Raw genomic sequence first — 24661 nt, forward strand, 5'->3', positions numbered from 1 at the left:
CATTGGGCCTTCTGCAACCCATTCCCAATGGGGAGCGTCCCTGGTCACACCTGGGTATGGATTTTATTGTGGATCTTCCTGCGTCTCAAGGTCATAGGTCATTCTTATGGTGATCGATCGTTTTTCTAAGATGTGCCATTGCGTTCCGCTCAAGAAATTGCCGACTGCACAAGAACTGGCTACGGTTTTCGCTAAGGAGATCTTTCGCTTGCACGGGTTGCCCAAGGTGATTGTCTCGGACCGTGGGAGCCAGTTTATGTCCAGGTTCTGGCGCGCCTTCTGCTCCCAGTTGGGTATCGAGCTTTCCTTCTCTTCGGCCTACCACCCTCAGTCCAATGGGGCTGCGGAGCGTTCCAACCAGGCCCTGGAACAATTCCTTCGTTGCTATATATCGGATCATCAGGACAACTGGGTCGATCTCCTGCCATGGGCAGAGTTTGCGAGGAACTCGGCTGTCAACTCCTCCTGTGGGATGTCCCCCTTCATGGCCAACTATGGGTTCCAACCCGCTGTATTGCCTGAGTTGTTCTCTCCACAGGACATTCCGGCTGTGGATAACCACCTGGCTGCTCTGCGCTCCTCATGGGGGCAGATTCAGAGGTCCTTGAAGGACTCAGCACACCGCCAGAAGCTCCAGGCTGATCGTAGACGGTTGCCCGCTCCCTCATACCAGGTCGGAGATCGGGTGTGGTTGTCCACTCGCAACCTCAAGCTTCGGGTGCCCGCACCAAAGCTGGCCCCCCGTTTTGTTGGTCCTTTCCGCATTCTTTGCAGGGTGAACCCGGTTGCCTATGCCCTTGCTCTTCCTCCTGGGATGCACATCTCCAACGTCTTCCACGTATCCCTGTTGAAACCTCTGATCTGTAATCGCTTTACTGCCTCTCCGCCTCGGCCTCGTCCTATCAGGGTCGACGGCCATGCGGAGTATGAGGTGAGCCGCATCTTGGATTCTCGGTTGGTCCGCGGTCGGGTACAGTTTCTGGTCCATTGGCGTGGTTATGGTCCCGAGGAACGTTCCTGGGTTCCTTCCGTGGATGTTCATGCTCCTGCCCTCCTCCGCGCTTTTCACGCCCGGTTTCCTCAGAAACCTTTTGTTGAGCCGCGGAGGGGGAGGGGCCCTTGAGGAGGAGGTACTGTCAAGGTCCTACCTTTCTTCAGAGCTTGTGCATCTCCATGAGCTGGCATCCATCTTGGTTTTCTGCAAAGCATGGTGGGAACCTTTATGCCTTCAGGCTTCTGCGGCTCCTCCTCAGAAGGGTGTGGTTGAGCACATTTAAACCTGCTGTCTGCAAGTGTGCTCTGCACTTGTGTCCTGTATGTTGCCCTGTTGCAAGCTCTTGTGTTGTTCCCATTGCTCTCCTGGTAACCGACTCGGCTTGGACAAGACTACTCTCTGCGTTAACCCTTTACCTGACCTCCCGTTGCTGAACCCGGCCCGTGACCTGAGTATTCTTTGCCTTCCGTCTAGTACTGTCTGCTCCGTTGTTATTGACCCGGCTTGTCTGACTACTCTACTCGTGTTCCCATCTAGCTCCCACCAGCTGTACGCCATTGGTGGCAGTCGTTATTGCAGCTGGGGTCACTCGGGGGCCGTGACCTGGTCTCAGGCTGCGTCAAGTCCATCCCCACCATCAGGGGCCCTGGTGAAGGGTAGCCTGGGGCTTAGACTCCGCGCCCTGAGGGACTCTGGTCTGTGGGTAGTGGCTGTCGTCAGACGCAGCGTGACCGTACCATAGGCCTGCCTGCCCATTCCAGCGTTCCTGCCCTGACAGTTTCTTGCTTTGTTGCACTCGTTATATGATACTCCCACTGCTCAGGTTTCCTTTAAAGGCTACAGATCCTCTGTGTTTCCAATCCAAAGAGGCACTTGACAGGGCTGTCCACTTTCCCCACTGCTTTTTGCGCTGGCAATTGAACCCTTAGCTATGGCAATCCACTCCCATCCCCAAATCCGTGGTATCTGTTGCAGACAACAGGAACATAAATGTGCCCTATTTGCCGATGATGTTCTTATGTATATTACTTCCCCTTTGATAACTATCCCTAATTTATTGTCTCTAATATGCCAATTTTCCACTCTTTCCGGGCTTTCCCCAAATTCCCAAAAAACAATAGCCCTTAATGTTTCCTTACCCATTTCTGAAGAACAGCAGGTTAGAATTTCCTATGATTCTCAGTGGGCAAGTAAGTCGTTGCCCTATTTAGGGATACACTTAACTGCCTCAATCGAGACGCTATATCAAGCTAATTACCCTCCCCTCTTTAAAATACTTAAAGACGATCTTCGCCGTTGGGCTGACTATTTCTTATCATGGTTTAGCAGAGTCAACTCGATCAAAATGAAGTTTTTGCCTCTATTGCTATACTATTTCCGGACATTACCGGTTTCAATTCCGAGACGAGAATTGCAGCATCTACAAGCTGAGGTTCTCCACTTTGTTTGGAACAATAGATGACCTTGGATGAACCAAAAGACATGGCATACTTCCAGACTGTGAGGTGGTATTGACCTTCCTAATCTCTATGCGTATTTCCAAGCTGCGCAAATCGCCCAGTTTTTCTTACACCACTGCTGAGGGAAATATTCCCCTCTGAGTTTCTATCGAAGCTCTCTCCTGTCACCCTCTGGCTCTTTGTGCGTTACTTTGGCTTCTTAATTGATTGCGCCCTTCTATATTGTGCCCCACTCTGTCATTTTCTTTGACAGTTTGGGACAGAGTACGCCATCGCAAGTCACTGGCATCTCCGCATACACCGGTTTTTTGCAACCCTGAATTTGTACCTGGACTAGCACCCGCCCCTTTTCAATGGTGGATCAATAAAGGCTTGCTGCAGATAGGAGACTATCTTAACAGTGCTTTCATACATTCTCTACAATATTTTAAAGATAAATATATATACCTGCTACTGAAATCTTCAGATATAACTAGCTTGTCTCGTTTCTCTGCTCAAAGCTTGTTTTATTGGATAAGTCACCTTTGCCCACTGCCTTTGAACTTTCCTGCCAGAATATGGATTTTCCCAGAGGCCGTGTCTCCATAGTATATGCATTCCTCACTGATCCGAATTGTAAACTTCCCTATATGGATCATTGGAAATGGGATCTAGATGTCAATTACGAATTGTCGGATTGGCAGGATCTTGCTCTGGCACTATCCAAAACTTCTATCAATACTACCCTAATACTACTCGGATTGCAAGGATGCATCCGTCTGCTTCTGCAACATGTTTCGGGCATTGTGGCCAAGTGGGGTCTATGTATCACATCTGGTGGCAATGTCTGATTGCAACCAGATTTTGGATTCGCATGTTCAATTTTGTCAATTCAGTGATGGGAGTAAATATTTGCAGATCCTCAGAGACAACGCTCTTTCATAAATTTCCGGATAATAAGAAGTCCCAAAAGTTGATCACCTATATGTTTCTGGCAGCGAGAATTACTACAGTTAGACATTGGAAGCAATCAGTTATTCTGCTTGACTATGTTAAAAAGAAACTGAATTGGAGTATGGTTAATGACAAACTCACCTGTATCCTGCACGATAGTTTGAAAAAACTTTTATGTACTTATATTTATTCCATTAACCGCTTCCCCTCCACCCTATAACAGAAGTACTGCTACAGGGCGGCAAGACTACGCAAAATCACGTAAATATACAGTTAGGTCCATATATATTTGGACATAGGAACAATTTTCATACTTTTGGCTCTGTATGCCACTAGAATAAATTAAAATAAAACAATCCAAATGACTTTGAAGTACAGACTTTCAGCTTTAATTCAAGAAGTTGAACATAAATATCAAGTACAAATTTTAGCAACTGCAACCATTTTTATACACAGTCCCTCCATTTCAGGGGCTCAAATGTAATTGGACAAATGAATATAATCATAAATAAAATGCTAATTTTTTATATTTTGTGGAGAACTCTTTACTGGCAATGACTGGGTTTCCTCCTTTCTGATGCTTTGCCAGGCTCTAACTGCAGCTGTCTTAAGTTGTTCTTTGTTTGTGGGTCTTTCTGCCTTTAGTTTTGCCTTCAGCAAGTTAAATGCATGCTCAATTGGTTTGAGATCAGGTTATTGACTCGCCATTGCAGAATATTCCACTTCTTTTCCTTCAAAAGATCCTGGGTTGCTTTTGCAGTGTGTTTTGGATCTTTGTCTATCTGAACTGTGAAGCGCCGTCCAATCAACTTTGCTGCATTTGGCTGAATCTGGGCTGACAGTATATCTCTAAACACTGTGGAATTCATCCGGTTGCTTCTGTCTTCTGTCACATCATCAATAAACACCAATGACCCACTGCCACTGGAAGCCATACATGCTCATGCCATCACTTTTTTCTTCCCGTCAAAATTCAGACTTTGCCAGACCATTTGCATGGAAACTCATTATGGTTTCCGAATTTATTTATTTTTTTGGCCTTACCCTCAACATGGGCATTACTAAAAAAAATGAATTGCGGTTGTATTGGTCCACAGACCTGATTCATCATATGCCCGTGTTCTCTGCTGCCATGGCCAGGCATAGATATGAGAGTGTAGTGATGTGATAATTTCTTTGCCCATTTTCCAGTGTATACTTCTATTATGCAGTGTTTTTTCCAATATGGCTGCTATGCTCTCTGGGCACTGAGGATGAGGTCATCAGAGTGAGCACTTGTCTCAAGTTTGGGAGAGAAGCCCGTCTGCATATTGACATTCTGTTGCATGTGTCTACTGATGGAGTGGAACATTGAAATCACTACCAGTATGTGGCAAGACTCAAACATAGTTTACAAGAGGCCTATCGAATGGCTGAAGAAATTGCTGCAAAAATAAATGCTGCCAATAAAAGACGCTTTAATGCCAAAGTTCATTACAGAGACTTACAACCTGGTGATAAAGTGCTTCTTCGCAATTTGGGACCCTCAGCCAAACATAAGTTAGCTGATCGCTGGAGAAATGAGTTGTTTGAAGTTATAGAAAAACTGCCTAGAATTCCAGTCTACCGGATTCGAGGACCTGAGGGTGGCATAGGAATCACTTGCTTCCAGTACCACAAGTTGCTACTGCGGATGAGGAGCCACAACCTGATATTGCTACAGATTCTAATGATGTGCCTCGTGCAGACAGTAGAAAACAGTGTGATGACAATGACTGGTTTACACCTCTACCAGAGTCTCCTGTACAGGCTCCTTCACCTATTACTAATGGAAGCCTTCCTCAGAGGGCTGAACCCAACTACTCCTGCTTTTGAACCAACAGCCCAAAACTTTGTGCCTACAGTTCCAGGCATGATTGGAGCACCAGGTTTTCCCATTAGTGCAGTCCCAGATTTATCTGGACTAATATAAAACACCAAAAGTCCATGTGTAGTAAAGATCAAAAATTCCAGAAATTCTTCAAATATAAAGAAAAAAACTTCCACCTTCCACCCGTGCAGAAACCAACATCAAATGCAGTCATCAGAACTTGGAGAGTGAGAAGCCTTTAAGGAATTTTAAAGGGATCCTAAACCCTCTTTAGCATCCACTCCATAGAATTCTTCACCATCCGAATAAGCTCCACCATTCAAGTCCAGGACAGCTCTCTGTGTTCACCAGTCTTTGGCCTCTGCAACACACAGAAGAAACCCGAAAAGACAACAACTACATCAAACAACATAAAACCGGCAACTTCTGCATCCAAAGTTGCCGGTTTTACGTTGTTTGATGTAGTTGTTGTCTTTTCGGGTTTCTCCTGTGTGTTGCAGAGGCCAAAGACCAGTGAACACAGAAAGCTGTCCTGGACTTGAATGGTGGAGCCTATTCGGATGGTGAAGAATTCTATGGAGTGGATGCTAAAGAGGGTTTAGGATCCCTTTAAAATTCCTTAAAGGCTTCTCACTCACCAAGTTCTGGTGAGTGCATTTGATGTTGGTTTCTGCACGGGTGGAAGGTGGAAGATTTTTTTCTTTATATTTGAAGAATTTCTGGAATTTTTGATCTTTACTACACATGGACTTTTGGTGTTTTATAATAATATAATTGAGGATATTCACTATTAATTTATGCACTTTATATAATATTTTTTTATGAGTGGCTTTAGAAATCTATTTTTGCGCTGTTTATTTATATCTCTTATTGTTTGTGTTTTTTTCACAATTTGCACAGCAGCAGTTTAGATTTTGTAGTTTGTGGTGCAGGAATAAGTTTTATTGACTTTATCTGGACTAATGCCTGACGGCTTGAGGAGAGGAGATTGTGTTTGAGGACCTCCACCAATGTTTGCTTATGACACCTTGGGAAGACCCTGCTATGCTCTACAGAACTATGCTGTACAAACTCATGTTCTGTTGGACATGATTACAGCCCATTCTAGACTAGTTAACATAATGCCTATTTGTTACTAACCATGTTTTCTTTGCAGCTAATCTCTGTAATAGATTGCTTCTGGAGAAGTGGTCTGCAGAAGGCGACAACGATGTTAACTTGCTATGTTTTGTTGTTGCTTTATGTGTATATCCTTGCTGGGTCGGAAGGATTTTCAGCTGGGGGAGAATGTAGTGATGAGATAATTTCTTTGCCCATTTTCCAGTGTATACTTCTATTATGCAGTGTTTGTTTTGTCTTTTTCCAATATGGCTGCTGGGCACTGAGGATGAGCTCAACAGAGTGAGCACTTGTGAAAAAAGAAGGAAGTGTAGATTTTTCCTGGGAGAGAGAGCTCAGACTGTAAGTGTTGCAGCCTCCCCTCACTGAGACATGCAAAAAAGACTGTTAATGCTTTATTGTTCCTGTTTGGAAGATACTTTATGTTGGATGATTCACTGAATGTTATTTCCTCAATACATGGACTTTCATATACAATGCTGTGTGGATTACTGTCTATGTGGAAGATGCATTTCTCAGTTGGGATTTCACTTGTTATCCACAAGCCCCAATTAGGTGGAGGCACTAGCACTTGTTAGAGATCTTGTCCTGATCACACAGATTATAAGGACTCTGCTCCGAATTACTATACAGTTGGCTCCATCACACCCCAGTAGCTGTAAAGAGTGTAAAAATAGCACTACAAGAGTATAATGTGTTTTATGCATTTCAACAATACACTCTGTCGTCCTCGTGGGTGACCCTGAATTTGACTGGCTACACAAAATTTGGCCCCTCGTAAATCACTTTAACCAAAAATTTGCAGATGTCTATACTCCGCAGCAAAACATCTGCGCAATGAGTCCCTCGTTAATTTTTCTGGCCGTCTTGCATTCAAACAATTTCTCCCCAGCAAGCGTGCCAGATATGGGGTCAAGATGTAGAAGACCTGTGAGAGGGCAACAGGCTATACATATAAGTTTCGGATTTACAAGGGAAAAGAGAGTCACATGGAGCCCCCCGGATGCCCAGACTACATGGGGAGTAGTGGCAAGATAGTTTAGGACTCGGTGTCATCCTTTTTTCATATGGGGTACCACTTATACGTGGACAATTTTTATTCAAGTGTGCCACTATTTAGACATTTGTACAATCTTGGAATTGGTGCATATTGCACCGTGTGACCTAATGTGTGCCCATCATTAGAAGTGGTTGGATGCAGGGCGGTATATTTTAATGGTGGGCATACCATACATTTTTTTTTGGCAGAGATTTCTTCTCTTTTTTCATTCAGTCCACAGGCTGCATACAAAAAAAAAAAAGAACATAGCATATATACCCAACAAGGACCAGCGACGTACTGGTACATCACTGGACTTTGAATGGTTATACCAGCTGCAGACATCATCCTGGTATTATTTTTTTTCAGCTGGCGATCGGCTTTCATGTAAAAGCAATCCTAGTGGCTAATTAGCTGCAGGATTGCTTTTACAAGCAGCGGGAGACAATGCCCCCCTCCCCCACTGCCTTCCACGGCCTTCTCGGGCAGTCCCGTGCCATCGGGGGAACCTGAGAATGCAGCCAGTGTTTCTGTCAGCTGACCATAGAGCTGATTGGAGACCAGAATGGTGCCAATCATCTCTATAGCCTTAGAAATCAGAAGTTACAAGCATTTCATCACGTCAGTTTTGCAAGATATAGACAGCGTCATTTGTAAATTGGTAAAGCATCTGGTCACACCGATCTTGGTTTGATTAGATAATGTAAGGGCAGAGGAGATATCAAGAGTCTGATAGACCCCAGATTTCTCAAAAAAGAATACATGACAATGCCCATTGAAGTTATAGGGGATATTTGCATTCCCTGTGATAGCATTAAAAGTGATAAAAAAAAAAAAAAATTAAATGGACAGTGTAAAAATAATTTAAAAAAATCAAAATAACTTAAAAAAGAAGAAAAAAAAAAGTACCCCCACACACGTGCGCACCTGCGTTGTGAGCATTGACCCTGTGCCATTATGGAAACAGCAGTTGCACCATGCATGTGAGGTATCACCATGAACGTCAGAACAAGGGCAGTAATTCTAACACTAGACCTCTAAACAATATGGTAGTGTGACAAGAGCACCCCTACCTGAAAATAGAAGGTTACTAAATGATCCACGTGGAGTAATATGAATTCAAAAAATTCAGACAATACTTTATTTTGATCACATAGATCATACGGAGGTTAAACATGAGCACGGTGAACATGTCAAACAAATAAAATCATGTTTAAAATGCACTAGGCGTCTTCATTGTAGGGTCATTTTAGCAAGTAGGGCACCATGTATGGCAATGTAGGGTAGTGGTGAGGTGATTCTCCTAGATTTCCATGGATTTCCAGCTTATATTGGAGTAAGCCATGTATACAACAGATATATTCCCAATATACGTCAGGAACCTCCTGGTATATGAGAGCTGGAACACAAATAATAGACAATGTATGTATGAGAATATAGGAGTTAAATCACATCCAAGCCTCACCACACCTCCCTCTCCAGCAAAAAATGGACACTTCAATTACCTTCTCAGTAGTAAGACTGTCATACCAGCTTCTCAAATATAGGGACCTCCTGGGTAACCACCCCAAGTGAAACAAAGTCCACAGTACCAAATGATTCTGGGGATATATATAAAAATAAATATAAATATATAAATCACAGGCATCAAGAAAACCCTGAAAACAAGGGACACAATATGGGTATATTACCATCAATGAAGATCAAGAAGACACCCGTCGACTTGAAATAAGATCAGGTCCTTGATGCTAGTTCAGAGGTGCATATGGGGGTGGGAAGCCAGGTAGTCACAGTACGTAAATTCCAGACACATATACTATGTATGTAGCAGGCCGTGAGAACCTGAGTCTATATACCCAATGAAGGGTTTCCAAAAATTACTCAATCAGAGAGAATTGAAGCGGTTTGATTAGGATATGGCTATGTCACAGCATACAATGCCTAAATAGGATAGCGTGTATATATGTATATATATGTTATCCTCTAAAGAGGATTTCAAAACATTCCCCGTGTGTTCAGGGTAAGTTAGGCCCACATGAGATGCCTTCTAAACTCCATATATGCTCTATAAATCTAGACAGCTAAAAGCTTAAATAACTTGCCACCGGTGGAAGATATATTCCCCTAGGGGATTGCCGTTTGCAAACCGCTGTAATAGTAGCCTTATGGTAGTTTTTCAGAGGGCCTCGTGCCTTCCTAGCAAGGAGCTATAAATGAATTTATATCGGACTTGTTGGAATTTATGCTTACCCATAACTGTTTTCAGTTTCTGGGTTCCTTCTACCAGCAAATATGTGGCACTTCCATGGGAGCACCCTGGGCCCCGGCATTTGCATGTTTACATCTAGGGCTGTGGGAAGAGGAGTTGGTATATCCCTCCACTCCCTATAAGCAACATGCAATAAAATGGTTGCGATACATTGATGATGTCCTGATGGTTTGGGATGGAGGTATAGATGACCTTGAAAAATTTATGGAATTCTTAAATGAGAATGATAGGAATATCAAACTTACTTACACAGCTGATAGAGAGGTAATAACATTCTTAGATCTATCAATCTCTGTCTACGGAAATAAATTAGTCATTAAAACGTTTAGAAAGGAAACAGCGGCCAATACACTTTTACATGCTAATAGCTATCATCCAAGGAGTTTAAAACAGGGAATACCCATTGGTCAGTTTCAGAGAATAAAAAGGAACTGTACAGAAGAAGCTGAATATAGAAATGAATCTATTCAGCTCTACAAGAGGTTTAGAGAAAGAGGTTACTCACATAGAACCCTAAGAAGAGCAAAAAGAAGAGCCCTCGGTAAAACAAGAGATGAGCTTATAAATAAATCAAAAACTAAGGTAGGGGCGAATTCGGTAAATCAACCGGTAAGATTCATAACTAAATTTGGACAACAATGGGGTGAGGTCAAGAAGGCCCTGGACTCTCATTGGTACTTACTAACTCAAAATCCACAGATAGCAAGAGTGGTAGGGGAGAGTCCCCAAATGGTAGCAAAAAGAGCTCGGAACTTAAATGATATACTAGTACAATCAGAGTTTCAGAGGGCACCACAAAGAAATTGGTTAACTAGGAGGACTGGCCTATGTGGTATGTTCCCATGTGGCCACTGCCAAATTTGTCCATTTGTACATAAGTCTAATCAGTTCTTTAACAATGATAAATCCAAGGCATTCCAGATACGAAGTTTTATTAATTGTTCTAGCAGCAGAATAATATACATGATAGAGTGTCCATGTAAGAAGATGTATATAGGAAAAACGAAAAGGAATCTTAGGACTAGGATTGGTGAACATCTGAGAGATATCAGAAACGAAAATAGGAATATAAGAAAGGGAGAGAAAGAGAATCCACTGGCACAGCACTTTAAAGAAGTACATGGGGGTAAAACAGAAGGTCTGAAAGTGAAAGGGATTTTCCTGCTGAATATTTCAGCTTGTCGGGGGGACTTTGATAAAGTCCTCCTACGAAAAGAAAAGTTCTGGATCTATACCCTGGGTGCACTTGTCCCATATGGACTAAATACAGAACTCAATTTTGGGGTTTTTTTTAATTGAATTTTTTGGAACCTTTAATATACCTTGAGTTATAATCTGTATTGGGGAACTATATATGGGAATGAAATTTGGATCTATTTGGATAAAGTATGAATCTAACTATGTGATTCTTTCCATTCCCATTATATATTTAAACGCCTATAATAACTAGATTGATATTATAATTGGGAAGTTGAACCTTATCTTGATGTCTCCCTTTTTGAATGATAATTACTATAATAATAGTTTCTCTCCATTATCCTCTTTAAAGATGATCTGATTTACAGCAATATGGTCCCTCCTTTTTATTTTTATTCTTATTTCCAGCAGTCAATTTAAATTTAGTATGTGTGTTTTAGTTCACTTTGGATATTTCAAATGTAGCGATACTCTTTCAACACAAGATGGCGAGGTGGAGACTCTTTGGTATGCAATTAGTGCACCATATAAGGCAAAGGATTGAAGTCCCCTCCCAGTTCTGACGAAGTCTGCGGTGATTGGCGGACAAAACGCGTCAACGTATTGACGTCACTACGCTCGGCGTCTTCATAGGGTGCGGCGTCCACGAGGTGGGAAGGAACGGCGGTGTCACAGCTCCTTGCTAGGAAGGCACGAGGCCCTCTGAAAAACTACCATAAGGCTACTATTACAGCGGTTTGCAAACGGCAATCCCCTAGGGGAATATATCTTCCACCGGTGGCAAGTTATTTAAGCTTTTAGCTGTCTAGATTTATAGAGCATATATGGAGTTTAGAAGGCATCTCATGTGGGCCTAACTTACCCTGAACACACGGGGAATGTTTTGAAATCCTCTTTAGAGGATAACATATATATACATATATACACGCTATCCTATTTAGGCATTGTATGCTGTGACATAGCCATATCCTAATCAAACCGCTTCAATTCTCTCTGATTGAGTAATTTTTGGAAACCCTTCATTGGGTATATAGACTCAGGTTCTCACGGCCTGCTACATACATAGTATATGTGTCTGGAATTTACGTACTGTGACTACATGGCTTCCCACCCCCATATGCACCTCTGAACTAGCATCAAGGACCTGATCTTATTTCAAGTCGACGGGTGTCTTCTTGATCTTCATTGATGGTAATATACCCATATTGTGTCCCTTGTTTTCAGGGTTTACTTGATGCCTGTGATTTATATATTTATATTTATTTTTATATATATCCCCAGAATCATTTGGTACTGTGGACTTTGTTTCACTTGGGGTGGTTACCCAGGAGGTCCCTATATTTGAGAAGCTGGTATGACAGTCTTACTACTGAGAAGGTAATTGAAGTGTCCATTTTTTGCTGGAGAGGGAGGTGTGGTGAGGCTTGGATGTGATTTAACTCCTATATTCTCATACATACATTGTCTATTATTTGTGTTCCAGCTCTCATATACCAGGAGGTTCCTGACGTATATTGGGAATATATCTGTTGTATACATGGCTTACTCCAATATAAGCTGGAAATCCATGGAAATCTAGGAGAATCACCTCACCACTACCCTACATTGCCATACATGGTGCCCTACTTGCTAAAATGACCCTACAATGAAGACGCCTAGTGCATTTTAAACATGCATTTTAAACATGATTTTATTTGTTTGACATGTTCACCGTGCTCATGTTTAACCTCCGTATGATCTATGTGATCAAAATAAAGTATTGTCTGAATTTTTTGAATTCATATTACTCCACGTGGATCATTTAGTAACCTTCTATTTTCAGGTAGGGGTGCTCTTGTCACACTACCATATTGTTTAGTATGCATTTTTTGGGTTTATGGATCCACACTTATACAAGTGAGTCGGAGATATGATAATGACACTAGCTATTCGTGTCATTCTAGGTGGCTTGTTTCTGCTCTATTTTTGTAACACTAGACCTCCTCTGTAAAGCTAAAATGGTAGCTTGTAAAGGCTTTTAAAATGTTGCCTATGGATATTAAAAACGTATGCAGTTTGTCGCCATTGCACGGGGCATGCAAAGTTTTAAAGCATGTCATGCTTGGTATCTACTGTATTTACTGCACACCATCATCTTTTATATTAGCAAATAATTGGGCAATATATTGTGTTTTTGTGCATTAAAAATAAAAAAGTGTATTTAAAAAAAAAAAATTGCGTTTGAAAAATCGCTACACGAGTACTTTGTGACATAAAAAACGTATTCACTAAGGTGTTTGCTTTAAAAAATATATATAACGTTTGGGGTTTAAATTAATTTCCTAGCAAAAAATACAGATTTTTTTCACGTGAACAAAAAGTGGCAGAAAAGGCTTGGTCTTCAGTTGGTTAGAAGAGTGAATGATGTGTGGCATAAACTTCTAATGCTGGGCATAAAATGCCCCCACCCCCCAAAACAACCCCTTTTTGGAAAGTAGACACCCCAAACTATTTGCTGAGAGGCATGTTGAATCAATAGAAGAATTTATTTTTTTACCACAAGTTTTTGGAAAATGACAAACAAAAAAATTTTTTTTTGTTTTACACAAAATTGTCACTTAAATGATTTATTGCTCACACATGCCATGGGTATATGTGGAATTACTCCCCAAAATACATTCTGCTACTTCTCCCGAGTATGGGGGTACCACATGTGAGAGACGTTTTGGCAGTCTAGCCAAGTACAGGACCCCAAAATCCAATAAGTACCTTCAGGCTTTTAAAGAGCTTTCTTTCCTCATTACACTTCTGACTACCTATCACAGTTTCGGAGGCCCTGAAATGCCAGGATAGCACCAAACCCCCCCTCCCAAATGACCCCTTTTTGGATACAGACACCCCAAGGAATTTGATAAAAAGCATGGTGAGTATTTTGCAGATCTCATTTGTTGCCACAAGTTTTTGGAAAATTGAAGAAAAAAAACAAAAACATTTTTTGTTTTCTTTTTTTATATTTCAAAACCTTGTGAGAAAAAATTAGATCTGCAAAATACTCATCATGCCTCTTTTTAAATTCCTTGGGGTGTCTACATTCCAAAAATGGGTCATTGGGGGGTTTGGTGCTATCCTGGCATTTCAGGGCCTTCGAAACTGTGATAGGTAGTGAGGAAGTGAAATGAGGAAGTTACGCACCTTCAGGCTTTCAAAGTGGTCATTGGATTTCAGTCCCCTGTATGTGGCTAAGATCCCAAAAAGTCTCACCTATGTGGTATCCCCATACTCGGTAGAAGTAGCAGAATGTATTTTGGGATGTAATTCCACATTTACCCTTGGCTTGTGTGAGAAATATATAATTAAAAATAACAACTTTGTGTAAAAAAAATAAAAGTTTTTGCCATTTTCCAGAAACTTATGGAGAAAAATAATAATAATAATCTTCCATGGACTCAATATGCTTCTCAGCAGATAGTGTTGGGTGTCTACTATCTGAAAAGGGGTCATTTGGGGGTGTTTGTACTGTCCGGGTATTTTAGTACCTCAAGAAATGTGATGGGCAGTCAGAAAGTAAAAGCTGTGTAAATTCCATTATCTATACCATAGTTTGTAGAGGCTATAACTTTCACACAAAGCAATCAATATACACTTATTGGGATTTTTTTAACCAAAAACATGTAGCAGAATACATTTTGCCCTAAATGTATGACAAAATTTTTGTTTTTTTTGGATATTATTTATGAGAAAATATAGTTTTTTTTCCAAAATTTTTTTTTTTTCTCAAAACTTTTTTTGTTTATAGCACCAAAAATAAAAAGTACACAGGTGATCAAATACCACCCTTAAAAAAAGCTCTATGTGCCTGTGTCCAAATATATATGGACCTAATTGTTCGTGATTTGCATTTTCAGGTAGGGGGCGCGCGCCGTCATTGACTGCTACAGATTTTAATCACCAGGTCCCAGCTGGAGATTCTCCGCCAGCACCCAGCGATTGCTGAGAAACACTGAAAGGGAAGAGACCTGTATGTAAACAACACAGGTTTCTCTCCTGTCAGCAATAGCCTGCTGCTGTGTATTTCTCTGCACAGAAGAGAAATGCACAGCACATACAGTAAAATGAACAGCACATACAGGTGAACTTGATGAGTTTATCAAGACTATCACTAATAACAAATATGGTTTGAAGTTCACTGTAATTAGTGACAAGGAACAGGTTAACTTTTTGGATCTTATTTTTTTTACGAACAATGGTTATGTGCTGACCAAAACCTTTTTTAAGGGTATAGATAGGAATAGCTATATACCAACCTCGAGTTGTCATTACTCGAGGTGGCTATATAGTACCCCCAGGAGCCAGTTCACTAGAATAAAAAGAAATTGTGATGTTGAGAGAGATTTTTTGGTTCAGACTGATTTATTGATTAAAGCGGAGTTCCACTTACCCAGTCAAAAAATAAGTCAGCAGCTACAAAAACTGTAGCTGCTGACTTTTAAAAAACAGCCACTTACCTGTTCCTCGGTCCCGTGGTGTGTTCCCCACAGCCCGTTTTACCGGCCGTCCTATATTCCAGAAGGCCGGCATCTTCAGTGTGGGCACCCGGCTGTGATAGCTTTCGGCTTCACAGCCGGGTACCCACTGCCATGTGCGAGTAGCGCTGTGCTTCATGAATGGTCCTGTAGTCTTCTCAGACCTGTCACATGTCCCAAAAGACTACAGGGAGGGAGGGAGGACACCTTCCGCTTCCAATCGCCTAGGCGATTGGGCTGGAAGTGGGAGCGGGTACCTGTCAAATTCGGGTACCCGCTTCCCCCCGCCCCCCAAAGCTGCCAATCCTTAATGGGGAGAAGTCTTTAAAGCGGAAATTCCCCTTTTGGGTGGAGCTCCGCTTTAACAGATTCGTAGAGAAGGGGTACAACAAAGTTTTTTTGGAAAAAAAAGATAGTATATTAGACCAAAAGATAAAGAAGCACTCTTGACAAATAATGGGAATAGAAATAATAACCATGAAGAAGTGAAGTTCATTACCGACTTTAACCTCCCTAGCGGGCTGATTATGTCCATATTTCTGTGCTCAAAGCGGTAAATTTTTTTGCATGGAAATATGTATTTTTTTCATTGTAGGCCTGTAATTTTTAGGAATAACTCACTAAAATCTGTCCGAACAAGAGTCTAGTAAACATCCCGGGTATGATAAAATTTGAAACACGAAATCATAAATTATAATTTAATAAATAATCATAAAAATAATAATATAATAATAAATTTAATTCAATAATGTAATCAAACCAAAAACACTGAAATTTGAAATATAGCGCCAAGTTCGCACATCACTGAGCAAAGTCGCAAAATGGTTTCAGTGTCTGATGACGAATTTCCCCACGAGTCATTATCACTCAATTCTGCAAGTAGTTCTAATTTACTATCGCTGTTCTCTAGCTGGTCTAAAACCGATTTTGACCTAAATGGACGCTTTTTGGACGCCATGGACGTTTCTCAGTTTCCAGGCAGAAAGAACAGTAAAAATGCAGGCAGGGCACAGGACAAAGCACTAGGGACAAAATGTATGTGAAATGGTTTGATACAGCAATGTTTTACTATGTAATTTTAGTGTATTTAGTGAATGTCACTTTTTGTCATTTTCAAATTTCCCGCCAGTTCCATCCCCGTACGTCCTGACATCGCAGCGGACGGAACCCAGAAGACAGATGCCGGTATCCGCAGGAGGACATTACAGGGGACACTGCAGGAGGGACATCGCAGGAGCGCAGCACAAGGTAAGAGAAGAACAGATCCCGGAGCAGCGCCGCATGGTAAGCCCCAGTGTAGCTCGGGGTTACTGCTTTTGGTACTGAAACTTTACCCTGAGCTACACTCGGGAATACTGCCAGGGAGTAATATATATAATATATAAGGATATAAAAAAATCTTCAAAAAGCATTTGTCTATTGAGAGATGAAGTTTTAGAAAAAATTATTCCGAGATATCCTATATTTATACATAGGAAAAATAAATCAATTAGAACTACAATTATACATAATGTAAATGATCCACCGAAGGCGGTTAAATTATTTCCAGAGGTGGGTGGTTTTTATCGTTGCAATAGATGTAACATGTAAAACTGTGATAAAAGGTAAGAGAAAAAGAAATAACTTCACATCCATGTCCAAGTCTTTGATCTCATGTGATTCCTTCAGTGGTGTATTTATGTTTTGTGCTGCCCTAGGCAACACAAAAATTGCGGCCCTCCCCCAGTACACCCCCACTGTCTCCAGTGCACCAGCATTTGCTGGGCGGAACTTACTGGTCGGCCATATCTTTCTGTGAAGGTGTCAATTAGTGGTATGAGAAGTGAGAAGGTGTCAGTTAGTGGTATGAGCAGCGAGAAGGTGTCAGTTAGTAGTATGAGCGGTGTGAAGGTGTCAGCAGTATGAGCGGCAAGGTGTCAGTTAGCGGCATGAGCGACGAGAAGGTGTCAGTTAGCGGTATGAGAGGCGAGAAGGTGTCAGTTAGTGGTATGAGCGGGGTGAAGGTGTCAGTTAGAGGTATGAGCGGCGAGAAGGTGTCAGTTAGTGGTATGAGTGGCGTGAAGGTTTCAGTTAGTGGTATGAGGGGTGAGAAGGTGTCAGTTAGCGGTATGAGCGGCGTGAAGGTGTCAGTTAGCGGTATGAGCAGCGTGAAGGTGTCAGTTAGCGGTATGGGCGGCGATAAGGTGTCAGTTAGTGGTATGAGTGGCAAGAGGGTGTCAGTTAGAGGTATGAGCGGAGAGAAGGTGTCAGTTAGTGGTATGAGCAGTGTGAAGGTGTCAGTTAGTGGTACGAGCGGCGTGAAGGTGTCAGTTAGTGGTATGAGCGGCGATAAGGTGTCAGTTAGTGGTATGATTGGCGAGAGGGTGTCAGTTAGAGGTATGAGCGGCGATAAGGTGTCAGTTAGTGGTATGAGTGGCGAGAGGGTGTCAGTTAGAGGTATGAGCGGAGAGAAGGTGTCAGTTAGTGGTATGAGCAGTGTGAAGGTGTCAGTTAGTGGTATGAGCGGCGAGGTGTCAGTTAGTGGTATGAGCGGCGTGAAGGTATCAGTTAGTGGTATGAGTCAGTCACCTGTCAGTCTCTGTGAGCTCTCCCCCCCCATTAGTATACATGGTATACCCAGCAGTAGGATGGAGATTACTCACCAGGCTTGGCGGAGGGGAGGAGACCGAGGGGGGGAGAGCCATGTACTTCCGGTACGTATCCTCCTCACAGCCGCATTTCCCTTCCCTCTTCCACCTCTGTGACAGAGATCCCTGCCTCCCCTGGACACTGCCGTCCTCCGGGATCATCTCTCAGCCCTGGCTCCTCACCACCATCCACTGCGGAGAGCTCCGACCCTCAGAGCAGCCTACAGCCTGGCCAGGCGCACTGTATGCTGGGAGTTGTAGTCCTTCCGTGCACAGCCTGCCGGGATTGTAGTTTTCTCCTGTGGAGGCAGCAGGTTGGAGGCGTGGTGGATGGTGGTGGGCAGCCAGGGCTGAGAGATGATCCCGGAGGACGGCAGTGTCCAGGGGAGGCCTGATACTCCCACTCCTCACTGTATTCTTCTGCTGTAGTGACAACACTGATGTCCCTTCTTCTGAGGTGCGGCGCTGCCCCCCTGAAAAGTGCCGCCCTAGGCAAGTGCCTTGTTTGCCTTGCGGCAAATACGTCCATGGATTCCTCCCATGTAGTATACGTACTGGAGTGTCCTTGTCACTTACAATATGTAGCTAGGACAGTTCGACAGTTAAAAACCAGAATATGAGAGCATATTAACCACTTCCCGTCCGGCCCATGTGCATAAACGGCCGGATGGGAGAAGTGAAGGGGCGGGTTGCCATTCATAAACGGCGCCTGCCATTTTAGCCTGTGCACGCTCCCTGGGAGCGCACGGCTCCACGAACCGGTGCCCGCTGTGTCCGGAGGGCACAGCAGAACACCGATCACTGTACAGGACCTCTGTGTGACTGGCCAATCAGTGATCACATGAATAGTAGTAAACAAGATCTCACTTCTGATATCATTGCTTACTACGTATGAAATCTGTGAATGATCACAGAGGTCACATGGTACAAGGCTATTCACAGCAGCCTTGTACCATGTGGTAAGCTGTGACCAATCACAGCTCTCACAATATTTCTCAATGGCTGCAAGAATGCAGTCAGAGAGGAGATATTATTGCTTTTAAAGCCTTTATGGGTGTAAAATCAATGTGTAAAAAAACAAATAAAAAATCTTCATCACCCCCCACAAGTAGTACAGTGTCACTATGGTGACACGGTACTGCTAGGGTGACAGTATGTTAAAAAAAATTAATAATAACATAAAAAAATTAAATAAAAATGTAAAAACAATTTTTGGTTATAAACTAATCTGGGTTATTTTTTTTTACTAAGAAGATAACTGAATACATTTTGGCCAAGATTTATGAAGAAAGATTATTTATTTGCCAAATTTTATAAGAAAAACTAATTTTTTCTAAATTTTTAGACTTTTTCATTTATGTAGCAAAAAAAAAAATCCCAGTGGTGAATAAATACCACCAAAATAAAGTTTTATCTGTCTCAAAAAAATGCTAAAAAATTCATATGGGTACAGTGTTGCATGACTGCGCAATTGTCATTCAAAGTGTGACATTGCTGAAAGCTGAAAATTGTCCTGGACAGGAAGGGGGTAAAAGTGTCCGGATTTGAATTGGTTAAGAACATCCATAAGGGTTTTGATAAGCACTGTGTCTCTAGACACTTTAAACTTAAACATAATAGTGATTCCAGTTTATCAACCGTTTATGGTATTGAAAAAATTAACCATCACTGGAGAGGAACAGATATGTTAAATGAGGTCTCTAAAAGAGACCCATTGGATATATCTGTTAGATACGTTACAACCTAAAGGGCTAAATATTGATATTTATCTGAATTTTTTTTGACTCATTTTTAATTTGTGTACAGAGTTGTCCTTTAAATAGATACTGGCCCTTTAAGATTGGCTCGTTTTACACATTATATATTTTGTGAACATCCTCTTTGAGGACAGTTACCTTTTCATGGATACCTCCAAGATTGGCCAGGTTTAATGTATGGATATCCGCGAGATATGTTATAATCCTAGTTTTTTGATTAACCCCTTGGCACCGGCGCCTTCCAGCCCTTTAAGGAGGCAGGGGCGGGGTTTAGGGCCATGTGACCGCTGTGTGACACGCAGCCACTGCGGTCACATGATCGGAAAAGGTCCCCAATCAAAAGAGGAGATCGGGACCTTTCCGCAAGTACTGGACATGTGTGCTGGGAGCGAGCAGGGCGCGCGCTCTCAGCACATATGTTTTTCTTAATTGCATGCAAATGTGCGGTCGCTCAGTGTTAAGGCCCAGACACCAGAAGGCCCTTTTTTAGTTGCCCTTTAGAGGAATACTGTCTTTTTAGATCGGTTAGGATTATATGCAGAATTACGTGTTATCTGGTAAAATGTTTTTGGAGTATAGTTATTTTATGGATACTGGTCTTCTATAATTGGCCAGTATTGTTGTATAGTTATTACGCTCCCTGTTTTTAGAGATGCAGAATATAGCATTTCTGCCCGATCATTTATAGCCTAATATATGTTCCATACTTTTATAATGGGACCGAATTGTTAATATGCTTCACTAGGTAAGGTATTGTACCATATTTTCAGTTTTATGTTAGTTCCCCATTTTTATTATCTATGTCACTGGGATTAGAGTTGCCCTTTAACCTGTACTGGCCCTTTAAAAATACGATTTTTTCTTTTATAGTTAATAACTGATATGGGCAGTATTTTTAGCTTGTTAGTATGTAGTACATCGAGATATTATAGTTTGGTAAGGTTGTGGATAGCTGTTATTGCTATTAGTGGTCCACAAGTTGTTTTTTAGGCGCTGCATGAGTAATTATGCAGGGTATAAAATGTTAGCCAGTGGTGTTGCACATCCTTCCGCTCCTTAGGACATCGGATGATGAAACGGTAGGGTGGGGCCTTGGAGGTGACATCACCACGTATGGGTGAGCTGCCATTGTCTGCATAGACTGGAGCAATACCTAATATATTGATGCCTTATGCTTGTAATGCGAGTGTCTCTGACACTGACTAATGTGAGTGGCTTTAACAAGTTTTTGAGTTGAATAAAGCCTGGATGGTTTTACACTATGTGGATTCCTCTTTTTTCTTCTGTCATGTCCCATTCCGACTAATGAGGAGCTAATTGTTATTTAAAGATATTTCCATCAATTGGGGTTGCTGCTGCAGATCATCGCTCCCAGAGCAAGATCGGTTATAGCTGGTTTATAATCTTACCAGTATGGAGTGGAGTGAGTGGATCCAATTCATGTGGTGGTGGATTTTTCACGTTTTTTTTATTCACATTAGAGGAGAAGTTTAAAGAAGTATTGCTTTATGGACACAAATGTTTGCACTTTTTGTTTATTTAAGTTATGGACACTTTTTCACATTTATATTTTTATTGAATTTTGATAGATTTATGTGACATATTTATCTACAATATCTGGCATATTATTTATTCACATAATTCACCTGTTTGTAGATATATTAATTTGAAGAGCGCTACTCTCTTCTTTTTGTCATTGTTTTTAAAACAGCACACTGTTAACCCTTTGATCGCCCCAGATGTTAACCCCTTCCTACCCAGTGTCATTAGTACAGTGTCAATGCTTTTTATTAGCATTGATCACTGTATTAGCTTCATTTGGATGTCAGTTGCAGTTAATCAGTTCCCACTCAGTGTCAGAATGGTGCTGGAGTTAGTGATGCCTTTTTCTTTTCTCCTACAGATAATACAGACACAAGAATCAGATCTGTGCTACAGCAATCTCAGTTGGGGAATTGGAAACTCCAGCTATGAGATCTCACTCATAGAAAAGAAAGAGACTTATGTCCATCTGCGCCCCAACTACCCATACTATACTGTCTCCCCAAAATCCACAAAGATCAACAACATCCACCAGCTGTTCCCTTGAGCCTAGGTTCACACTACAGCAGTGCGGTAAATCCCATGTGATCCGCACAGGAACCACACCGCATTTCTGTACAAATCACATGTGATTTGTATGCAGCATGATTAGAGCCATACATTTTGTATGGCTCTTTTCGCACTGCACCAGCACCAAAAACGTACAGGACCCTTTTTTTGTCCGCACTAGAATAGGATCGCATAGCTATTCACACCTATGGGATCCGATTCTGCACATCACACCGTGTTTTACGGACCGATGTCGGGGTGTTGTTAACTTAACATACACACCCGCATCGGTTCGTATGAACGGGGTACGATTGTGAGGAGGTGCGGAAAACGCTGTGAAATCCGCACCGCATCACTGTGAACCAGGGCTCAAGGTGGGGCAAGTTTTATTGCTGAGAATTGAGCAATCTGTTGGAATCTCCTCTCTATGGTGCATGAGAGCTGTGCATTTCCTTTGCTTATATCTGACGGTGGATAAGGCTGACCTGCTGGAGTTATAATACCTATTTATATATTGTCACCATAGCGCTGCACTTTATTTATAATACCTATTGATATATTGTCACCATAGCGCTGTAATATAGCGCTGCACTTTATTTATAATACCTATTTATATATTGTCACCATAGCGCTGTAATATAGCGCTGCACTTTATTAATTTATAATACCTATTTATATAATGTCACCATAGCGCTGCACTTTATTCATTTATAATACCTATTTATATATTGTCACCATAGCGCTGCACTTTATTTATAATACCTATTTATATATTGTCACCATAGCGCTGCACTTTATTTATAATACCTATTGATATATTGTCACCATAGCGCTGTAATATAGCGCTGCACTTTATTTATAATACCTATTTATATATTGTCACCATAGCGCTGCAATATAGCGCTGCACTTTATTCATTTATAATACCTATTTATATAATGTCACCATAGCGCTGCACTTTATTCATTTATGATACCTATTTATATAATGTCACCATAGCGCTGCAATATAGCGCTGCACTTTATTCATTTATAATACCTATTTATATAATGTCACCATAGCGCTGCACTTGACTCATATATAATATATATTATTTGCTCACCTAAGTCACCATTTGTATGTTTATATTATAGTGCTGCAATTTCTTTTATATGTCATTCATTATAGCGCTGCATTTTCTTTTTATCACCAAAATGCCCGCCGCAGTCCCGCTCTAAATCGCTTATAAAAATAACAATTCCAACATATATACCTCCATTTTGTAGATGAGAGAACTTTCACATAAACCAATTAATGTACACGTATTTTTAGCAAAGACATGTAGCAGAATACATTTTGGCCTAAATTTATGATGAAATTTGTTTTTTTTTTTACCGGACATGTTTTATAGTAAAAAGTCAAAAATATATATTTTTTTTTTAAATTGTCAGTCTTTTTTCTTTATAGCACACAAAATAAAAAACACAGGTGATCAAGTACCAGCAAAAGAAAGCTCTCTTTGTGGGGAAAAAAGGACATACATTTAATTTGGGTGCAGTGTTGCATGACCGCGCAGTTCAGTTAAAATAACGCAGCACCGTTTCCCAAAAAATGGCCTAGTCAGGAAGGGGGGTAAATCCTCTGGAGGGCAGACCTTTCACACTATGGGAGTGATCTTTTCTATTCCTTTTTGAGCATGTATGTGGTTGATACCCCTCTCTATATTGACAAGAGTTTCCAGATTTTTTCCATTCCCCTTCAATATGATGATATGTGGATATTGAACAGGTTGGTTATGATGGGCATCTGGTAAGTTGAGTGTACGTGGTGAAGGATTAATAGATCACCTGTAATGCATGTGTTTTGTGGGCATATGGAAAAGCAGTTCTCTAGCAGAATATCACTGCGCTGATCATTTATTCAATGGACACTTCACTTATTTATGTTATGTAATTATATGAATCAGTTTTATTCACCGATTTATTTGGTCCAGTCACGAGAAGTTGATTATATATATAATGTGTATGCATGTGTTCTGTATTATTTGGAGATTACGGTATATATTTTACGTTTGCATATTTTTTTATTCATCTACATCGAGTTTGTGAGGGCACATTTATTGGAGATAGAGCTTTTTCTGTTTTTAACAGTGAAGACATACTTACCGAATCCGCCGATTCTCAGAGCGCAAGACCGCTCCCTGGCGCTTTTGCCCCCAGCACGCTAGCAGTCTTGTGAATGGACTGTTCCAGATGTCATCACACCCATAGACCGGCTCCTGTGTGAGGATGGCAGGAACAGTCCACCGCTGGACATGGGGGAGCGTGGTTTTCCAGAGGATCAGAGGACAGGGCAAGTATGACTCTTCCCTGAACCCCAGGACAAAAGGAGCAGTTTTCCCATGCAGTGTGGGCACAGATAAAAAAAATTAGCATGGAGTTCTGCTTTAAGCTTTGAAAAGAACAGCTGGAAGTGGAAGGGTTGTGGTGCACAGCTGCTCCAGTCACAGCTAATCCTCTCCATCCAGGTACTCGGAGACACACTATAACCGACATCAATGAGAACCCCCTCGGAGCCAACAACAGCCATTGTACCGGTAAACCCGTCATACATGTTGTGTACCATCCGCAGTCCCACTTTATACAGCTCTGCACTGCCAGGCAGACCTCTACATTCTGCAACCCGGTCACGTCCCTCCTCGACACCCCGATACTAAACACACCCTTTATTCCTCTGACATCTCCCCGGGGCTCTGACAGACGACATGACGGCGAGGAAGAGCAGATGACCGGGCTCGTCACACGAACTAATTGTAGTGACACTCCCCGCCCCTACCCCGTGAACT

General features: G+C 41.7%; 2 long non-coding RNA genes across 2 annotated transcripts; one reads left to right on the top strand and one right to left on the bottom strand.

Annotated features, from left to right (window-relative positions):
• Window positions 1–8564: 8564 nt before the first annotated feature.
• Window positions 8565–24617, bottom strand: LOC149469776 (uncharacterized). The gene is made up of 3 exons (XR_016311499.1): window positions 24539–24617; window positions 8900–8995; window positions 8565–8793 (listed from the first exon to the last, which is right to left on the bottom strand). It is a non-coding gene; the product is annotated as an uncharacterized LOC149469776 (long non-coding RNA).
• On the top strand, window positions 12140–12637 carry LOC149469777 (uncharacterized). Its single transcript, XR_016311508.1, has 2 exons — window positions 12140–12237; window positions 12344–12637. It is a non-coding gene; the product is annotated as an uncharacterized LOC149469777 (long non-coding RNA).
• Window positions 24618–24661: the final 44 nt, after the last annotated feature.

The sequence above is a fragment of the Staurois parvus genome, unplaced genomic scaffold (assembly GCF_062004578.1).
Source record: "Staurois parvus isolate SC_StPar_1 unplaced genomic scaffold, SC_StPar_1.0 ptg000059l, whole genome shotgun sequence".
NCBI classification, from domain to species: Eukaryota; Metazoa; Chordata; class Amphibia; order Anura; family Ranidae; genus Staurois; species Staurois parvus.